The sequence below is a fragment of the Spermophilus citellus genome (genome assembly GCF_964194105.1).
Source record: "Spermophilus citellus genome assembly, chromosome: 18".
Lineage (NCBI taxonomy): Eukaryota > Metazoa > Chordata > Mammalia > Rodentia > Sciuridae > Spermophilus > Spermophilus citellus.
Window position 1 is genome coordinate 16,010,710 of NC_138200.1, and position 8,638 is coordinate 16,019,347.

The following is an 8,638-nucleotide window of genomic DNA, read 5'->3' on the forward strand; positions in this document are numbered from 1 at the left end:
AATCAAGTTGAAGACATCTGTTAAAATATCCTTCAGTCTGAATATATATCAGCTAATATATCTTCTTGTTTCAATCAGCTTTTGATAAAAATAAACAAAAAAACCCAACAAACTTTTCATAAGAGATATCACATCTAGAAGTGATAAAAATAAATTAGTTCCTCTTCCCCCCAAAGATGTTGTTTAACCTCTAAGATATTATATAAATTAACCAGTGTTCTTACAAAAGTAAAAACCATTGGTTACTTAGAATAATTCCTGATATGATTCTTCAACATTCATGCTTTCTCCATCTGCAGTCTCTAACATTTCTTCATCTTCATTGTCATGTAGATCTTTTGAAATTAGTGGAGTAGGTAATTTAATATTGCGACCTTCATTGTAGTGAAGCTTCCTCTTCATTTTCGAATTGTCACTTTTTTCTCGTCCTTCAGGTGAGAGGTCACTATCCTCTTCCCCACTGCTTTCTGGTTCCCCAATCCAATGCTTTAGTTCCGAGGCTTCAGCAGCAGAAAATTTCTTAGCTGAGGCATCTGGAGTCCTGGTCAGTGGTTTCCAGGTCACCTCTCATGCTATGGGAAGCAGTGCCTGGGTCATGTGTTTTCATTAAACCCTAGTCTTTGTCTGCTGGGTGATGTGTTCCCAGGATATTCATTTCATCCACTTCTGGGATTTTTCACTCAGGTCCTCTTTTACTCTCTGATGGGGCTGCTCGGCTGAGGCCACCACCGAGGGAGTAGCAGACATACTGTTCTTCAGGATCCCTTTGATGGGCCACTGCGAGGTCAAGGCAGTCCAGACTGTGGAGGTCACCATTGCCGACTTCTCCGGTGTCTGCTCAGGCTCGCAGCTGGCGTGGGGTCCAGGAAGAGAAGGTCGGTTGCTAGCAGAGACATGGGGGGAGCCCATTTTAACAGATGCACCCGCTGATGCTGTCACAACACTGGCACACCAACGTCACTGTCACGACACAATGACCCAATGCCACAGACAGTGCTGCCAGGCAGAGGGCACCAGCCGGCCCTTTACCAATGCGCCATGGAGTCGGGCCTGTTGCCCTAGACTGGAGTGACGACGACGACCAAAATTCCCACTCTAGTGCACCTAGACCCTGGAGGAGCCAGAATTAATGAGCTGTTTCTACATTCAATTTTTTCTTTCCTCCAATATTAGACACTATCACTGAATTACATCCCCAGCCCTTTTTATTTTACTTTTTAAAATTTTCAGACAGGATCTTGCTCAATTGCCCAGGCCAGCCTTGAACTTGTGATACACCTTCCAAATTGTTGGGATTATGGTATGTATAACCACACCTGGCAAAATGCCTCTAAAGAATATAGCATTGGGCCTGGGGTTCAGGTTCAGTGGTAAAGTGCTTGCCTCATGCCTGTGAGGCACTGGGTTCCATCCTTAGCACCACATAAAAATAAATAAACAAAATAAAGATATTGTGTCCATTTATAACTAAAAAAAATTTTTAAAAAAGAATATAGTATTATAGTATTGGACTAGGGATGTGGCTGTAAGGTAGAGCACATAACTAGTATGCATGAGGCTCTGGTTTAATAACAGGCACTACAAAGTAGTTTTTTTTTTAAAGAGAGAGTGAGAGAGGGGGGAGAGAGAGAGAGAGAGAATTTTTAATATTTATTTTTTAGTTCTCAGCGGACACAACATCTTTGTTGGTATGTGGTGCTGAGGATCGAACCCGCACGCATGCCAGGCGAGCGCGCTACCGCTTGAGCCACATCCCCAGCCCGAAAGTAGTTTTTAAAATAAATAAATAGTAGAGTATTTCCACCATGCGGCCTGCGCAATGGTTTCATTAATGAGGTTCTAGGCATAAAGTTAGCTAGATGAGATCGAAATAAAACACACAGACTCAGTTACCTTATTTCTATTGCCAGGTCCGAGAGGGCTCCCCTCTCTGGTTCCCTCCTCTAACAGCCCAGCAGGGCAGCAAGGATTACTCAGGGCTAGCAGGAGAGAGAGAGAGTTTGAACACGTCTGGGAGTAGCCTTTTATTGGGGAACAAGAGATTCAGTGGAGAATTCCATCCAATGAAGGTTGAGGGGGGACCGCACTCCAAGGTCAGGGTCAGTGATTGGGCCCCCGGGGTCAGTGGTCAGGCACACCCCCACACGGATGGGCTCTCTCATCAGGAAAGGGTCGGGAAAGCTTCGACACAGCCAGAGCGCCTCAGACCCTTAACGGGAGCCACCCAATCACGTGTCAGAATGGCTTCCCACAGAGTATGGAAAAGGAAAAAAGTAATATTAAAGTGAGAAGCTTGGGGTGAGTTGTGGCTCAGTGCTAGAGCGCTTGCCTAGCAAGTGTGAGGCACTGGGTTTGATTCTCAGCATCACATAAAAATAAATAAATAAAATAAAAATATTGTGTCCATCTACAACTAAAAAACTATTTTTAAAAAAGTCAGAAATTTGGCAGACACACCTTAGGCAAATGATAAAGGATATCCAAGTGTTGTCACATGGATGTCATATACCCTGGATACAGTGTGATCAGAAGAGCATTTCACCTCTGTTACTATCTTTCTAAGAACCTATATCTCCAGTCTAATTATAAGAAAAACAACACACCTGAATTGAGGGATATTTTATAGAATACCTATTGAAAGTCTGGGGAAAAAAACTGTTATAGAACAGAGGAGATTGGAAAACCAAATAAATGTATGCAATTTGGTGACCCCAGAATGGATATATGATCAGAAAGAAGACATCAGTGGAAAAGGTGATGACATCCAAATAGAATCTAGAGTTCAGTTAATACCAGCCTCAGTTTCTTAGTTTTAACAAATGTGCTTAAATGATATAAGATGCTAACAATGATGGAACTGGGTACAGCTTATAAAGAAATCTCTATTATCTGTGTGACTTTCCATAAATCTAAAATTGTTCAAAAATAAAAAGTTTATTAAAAGAAAATTATATCCACCCTTTAACTATATATGGCACAAATGTTTAACCTTATTCTAATCATGAAGGGAAAAGTCAAACCTAGAAAGGAGATATTCCACAAGAAAACTGGACTAACCACATTAAAAGAAGTCAAAATCACAGGGAAAAAAATGGTAGTATAATAGAAAACCTAACACCCAAATGCAATGTATGAATATAGATTGGATCCTAAGCTTTTTTTTTTTTTTTTTTGGTACTGGGAATTGAACCCAGGGGCAATGAACCACTGAGCAACATCCCCATCCCCTTTTGTATTTTATTAGAGACAGGATCTCTCTGAGTTGCTTAGTGCCTCACTAAATTGCTGAGGCTGGCTTTGAACTTGCAATCCTCCTGCCTCATCCTCCCAAGCTTCTGGGATTAGAGGTGCGCACCACTGTGCCTGGCCCTAAACAATTTTTTTAATATATTTATTTTATATTTATGTGGTGCTGAGGACCGAACCCAGTACCTCACACATGTTAGGCAAGCGCTGTATCTCTGAGCCACAACCCCAGCCCCCTAAACAAATTTTATAAATGGCATTTTAGAAAGAGTGTAAAAATTTAAATATGGACTCTATAGTAGGTAAGACTTAATTATTATCATAACATTATTGTGGTTATGTAGAAGAATGCCTTTATTCTTAAGAGATGGACATAATGAAGAGATAAAACTCAATGATAACTGCTACTTACCATCAAGTGGGCCACGAAGAAAGTTGCATATACAGAAAGAAAAGTAAGGCAAACTATTAATAACCAAAGTTAAGTCTATGTGAAGGATAATTAATTATGTATATTTTAAAATATTCTCACTTGGCTGAATAATTTTCAAAATAAAAAGCTGAAGAAGGAAAAAGCCAATCAGGATATAAGAAGATGCTTTCTAACTTTTCACATAGAAATGATTTTAAACCTAATGGTAGTATGTTTATATCCAATTATATTTGAAGCAGTTAAAGAAGTAGAAAAATAACTTATAAAGTAAATGTAAATATATGTAAGGAAAGAAGAAAAGTGAAAACGGAAACTCAAAGCTCCAATGGTTTTCTGGCATATTTCCTCAAACATTCCAAAAGGAGAAAAAGTTAAGAACAAGTAAGTCCAACTCAAAATTGTAACAATTACCATAATAACAAAGATGTAACAATAAGATATCTTCAGACAAAAATCAGTTGCTTCCAAATATATCAGTAACTGATTAGGACATATTTTATAGAGGTATATAATTATGTATTATAGACATTGCAATGTTTTAATTTATCAATTGTAACCTGAAATTTTTATTAAAAATTAATAAAATATAAACATGTATTTAAAGATTTTTTTAAACTATCCTTATTTTTCAATCACCTTTCTTTTGTTAGTCTTATAGTTTAAATTGGAGGGTAAAATATTGTATTGCTTATCTTTTTGCCCTAATTTAAACACGGGAAAACCTTGACTAGTTTTTGATTATCTTCATTGCATTTGGATAAAGGATTAGATTTTATGCCAGTGGGGCCATTCCTTTCGTATATATACAATATGAACATGATGAATCTAAAAAAAAAAAAACATTTTTGGTGGTAAGAAATACAACTGCCTTTAATGTGTTTCAAACTATGAAGGCTGATGTTCACACACGTGATTTGGAGCTTGAATTTCATAGAAAGCTTGTTTTGGTGTTGCAGCTTTCAAACAACAGGAAAGTACTCAGAAACAGCCACATCACCATACATAGTAACACACTACCCAGCTGTGTCAGCTGAAGAGAACCTAGTAGCTAAAAGGGCCCAGGAGCAATAAGCATACCTAGTGTCTCGATCTGGATTTCTAAATACCAGTTTCCAATAAAAGGAACCTGGGATCCTTGGAGAAGTCATTGATTCTAGGGCTGGGGCAGAAAAATATGATCCTAGAATAACAACCATAGTGCCAAAGAGTAAGACATTCTCACCAAAGGCTGGTACATGTTGAAAGAGCACTGGAGCCTACCTAAAAGAGCTCCCAAAGGTCAGAGCTGAATAAAAATAGTCACAGTACTGGATTATACCCCAGGAATAAATACACATCAATGAGTCTACACCAATATAAACAGTGGAATAAATAAGTGAAAAGAGAGAAGAAAGAGTTCTTCCTCATAGAAGAATTCCAATTAATAAACTTATAAAAAGGAAAATACAAAAACTACCATTAGGCAAACACAGAAGTAAAAACTGGTGCAAGCAAAATACACTGATGGTTGCTGAAAGTCAGTGGGTTGGAAATGAAAGAGGATATTCATATTGTTTCAGAGAACCTCCCCCAAGATATTTATTAGTTTTAAAGGTAAACGTAATAATTTTGCTACAGAGAAACTCAACAGACCTCCATTTACCACGATCAATTTTAAGAGCACCAGTAATAACACACATCAGCACTCCACTGACATAATGTACTGAGAAGGACACACCATTCTCTCTATGGGATTATTACCAAAAATACAATTTACTTATAATAAAGTTATTAGACCAAACCAAATTGAGGAATATTCTGCCTCCTAGTAACTATCCTCTCAGAAAGTGCTAAGGACATGAAAGACAGGAAGTCCATGAAACTGGCATAGATTGGAAAAAGACTAGAGAAACATGCTAATATGATAGTGACTAAATAGTATTTTGGATCAAGTCTTAAATCAGAAAAAGAAATCAGTGAAAACACTGATGAAATGTGAATAAAGCCTACCATTTACTAGTATCAGTAGTATTGTATAAATGTTAATTGCTTAGATGTCCACCCCCCCCCCCCAGGAAGCCTCACTGAGCATGGAGTCCAAGCTACCCTCCTCCCTCAGCCTCCACAGTAGCTAGGAATACAAGTACATGCTTTGTTTTGCTAAATGTATTGCTATTAATAATTGGGAAAGCTGAGTGAAGGGTAAACAGTAACTATATCATCTCTGTAATACTTACATAAATTTAAAATTATTTCAAAATAAAAAATATTTTAAAATAATAAATAAAATTTGAAAGTCTGTAATAATTAAAAATAAAATAAAAACCAAGAGTTCTTCATAAAAGAATGACAGTAAAAAAAAAAATAAGAAAAAGAGTGACAGTGAATGTAGAATGAAATGACAGAAAAGTCACTACCATCTTAACTGCTTCAGTCATTACTAGGGAATACTTGTGGGGAAATACAGTGCCCACAGTATCACACTGCAGATTATTTATTGGTTAAAAAAAAAGAGAGAAAATGGCACATTCTTAGCACTACCTGGGGCACAAAGTTCCATTTACCTAAACTATCATTTTAGCATTGCCAATGCAATGAACTATTATTGTTTTGTGATGTGGTACAAATGGGAAGAATACAATTGAATCTAAATCTGATTAAGCTTCATTTTTTGTTTTGTTTTGTTTTGTTACCAGTGATTGAACCCAGGGGTGCTTATACACTGAGCCACATCCCCAGACCTTTTTTATATTTTATTTTCAGATAGGGTCTCACTGAGTTGTTTAGAGCCTCACTAAATTGCTGATTGAGGCTGGCTTTGAACCTTGGATTTTTCTGCCTCAGCTTCAGAGCCACTGGGATTATAGACATGTACTATGCGCCCAGCTGGAATATTTTGTCTTGAGCAAACAAATGGTTAGGAACAAAAAGAAAAGAGACAGGGAGAGGGAGAGGGAGAGGGAGAGGGAGAGACAGAGAGAGAGAGAGAGAGAGAGAGAGAGAGGGATGAAAAGGAAATTTAGAGATTAAAGAAGACTTAAATGACATATAAAAACTGGAGGAAGAAAAACAGGAAGAGGCTTATCACTATTAAAATTACAATAGTGGGGCTAGGAGGATAGCTCAGTGGAAGTACTTGCCAAACATGAACGAAGCCCTGGGTTCCATCCCTAGGACTAATTATATTATTGGTTCTAAGCATTCAAAGAAACAAGTGGAAAAAAAAAACACAGCAATATTGGTTGCACCTAGCAGGAGAGAGAAGATTGAGATTGGGTGGAGACGTTTGGAGCATCTAAAATTGACTACAAAAGTTTATCTCCAGACTGGCATAGTGGCACCTGCCTATAATCCCAGTGAATCCAGAGGCTGAGGCAGGAGGATCTCAAGTTTAAAGTGAGCCTCAGCAATTTAGCAAGGCCCTAAGCAACATATTGAGACCATTTCAAAATAAAAAATGAAAAGGACTAGGGATATAGCTCAGTGGTTAAGTGTCCCTGGGTTCAATCCTTGGCACACAAACACATACAAACACAACACATATTCACACATATGTATATTCTTTGAAGGGTGTAGAGAATCTTGTGTGCTATTATCATCACCTTTTTGTAACTCTGAGATTGTATTAAAATAGTTTCTAAAAGTTTTAACTCGGGCTGGGGCTATAACTCAGTGGCAGAGCACTTGCCTACCATGCATGAGGCACTGGGTTTGATCCTCAGCACCACATAAAAATAAAAAAAGAGGTGTGTGGAGTATTTTTAAAAGTTTTTTTAAAGTTTTAACTCCTGAGTATAGTGACATGGTTGTTTAACATCTATAACCCATTAAGCTACACATTTGTTTTCTGTCTTCATTTGATATTTTAAAAAAAATGGCTTAAAATGAAAATGAAAAACTAATTATATTATTGGTTCTAAGCATTCTTATCACTAACAATTCAAAATCAACAATTCCTCATCTGATCTGATTCTCCTAACAGTGTGACTTTATTTCTTGTCACTCTCAGGATCTCTATTTTTGTCTATCTGATGCTGCTTTAATTCACATACCTCTCCCTCTTACCCTCTATCTACTTTTCCTGATTTGCCCCAACAAACCCCTGAGGCTTCTGAACTCTTCCTTCAGCTTGGAATATTCTTCTCTAGATAATATCCCACCACCTAAGAGAAATCATCCCCAGTCAGTCACCTTATCTAAATGGCCCCACCTCTGCTCTCCTTCCAACAAATGGTTAGGAACAAAAATGTGTGAGAGAGAGAGAGAGAGATATGAAAAGGATGTGGTTGTCCGTTTATTTCCATATCTATTCACTCTAATGCAATGTCAATTTCTTGGAAGCAAGGGCCTTGTAAGTTTTATTTACTATCACTGCATTGATACATGTGTTTGTGTGTATGCAAAAGGGGAACTGAAAAGTGGACTCCAAAATATAGTTAAAATACTGAACCCAGGAAAAGAGCCCCATCACTGAAAATGGGTTTGAAAGATAAGAAAAATACGGTGATTGATAAATGGGGAAAAGCTGAAGTTCCTTCCCTGGCTCACACCAAGGTCTTTATTTCCTCTCAGGACACAGACCTATGAGTCTACAACACACCCAGGTTGTAGACTCCCTAACCAAACAGGTTGTTACCAGCCCTGACTGTTCCCCCTTTCCCATACCTGTGTATTGTCTTTGTGTTTCTTCCTTTAGAAACATCCAGGGCTCTTTTCCTTGCTCCAATAAGTCAACCACATCTGGCTTAGAAGTGGAATGCCCTGCTTACAAGAAAAGAAACATCACATGGATTAAAAATAAAAACAAAGTCACAGAAACCCTGGAGCTTTAGTTAAATTTGTAATGAACTAAAGATTAAATGTTAGTGATAAAGACTTCAGATAAAAGAGGGGTGCAATGATTTAAGAAATGAGGCAGGTATGGTGAAATCTTATTTTAATTTAAAATCACACAGGCTCTGTCTCTTTTGTCTTCAGGGT

The 8,638-nt window shown here is 37.8% G+C and overlaps 1 pseudogene across 1 annotated transcript; it reads right to left on the minus strand.

The window, feature by feature from the left end:
- Window positions 1-246: 246 nt before the first annotated feature.
- Window positions 247-909, minus strand: LOC308637858 (protein phosphatase inhibitor 2-like; annotated as a pseudogene). The gene has a single exon. The product of its transcript is annotated as a protein phosphatase inhibitor 2-like (transcript).
- Between the last annotated feature and the right edge of the window lie 7,729 nt (window positions 910-8,638).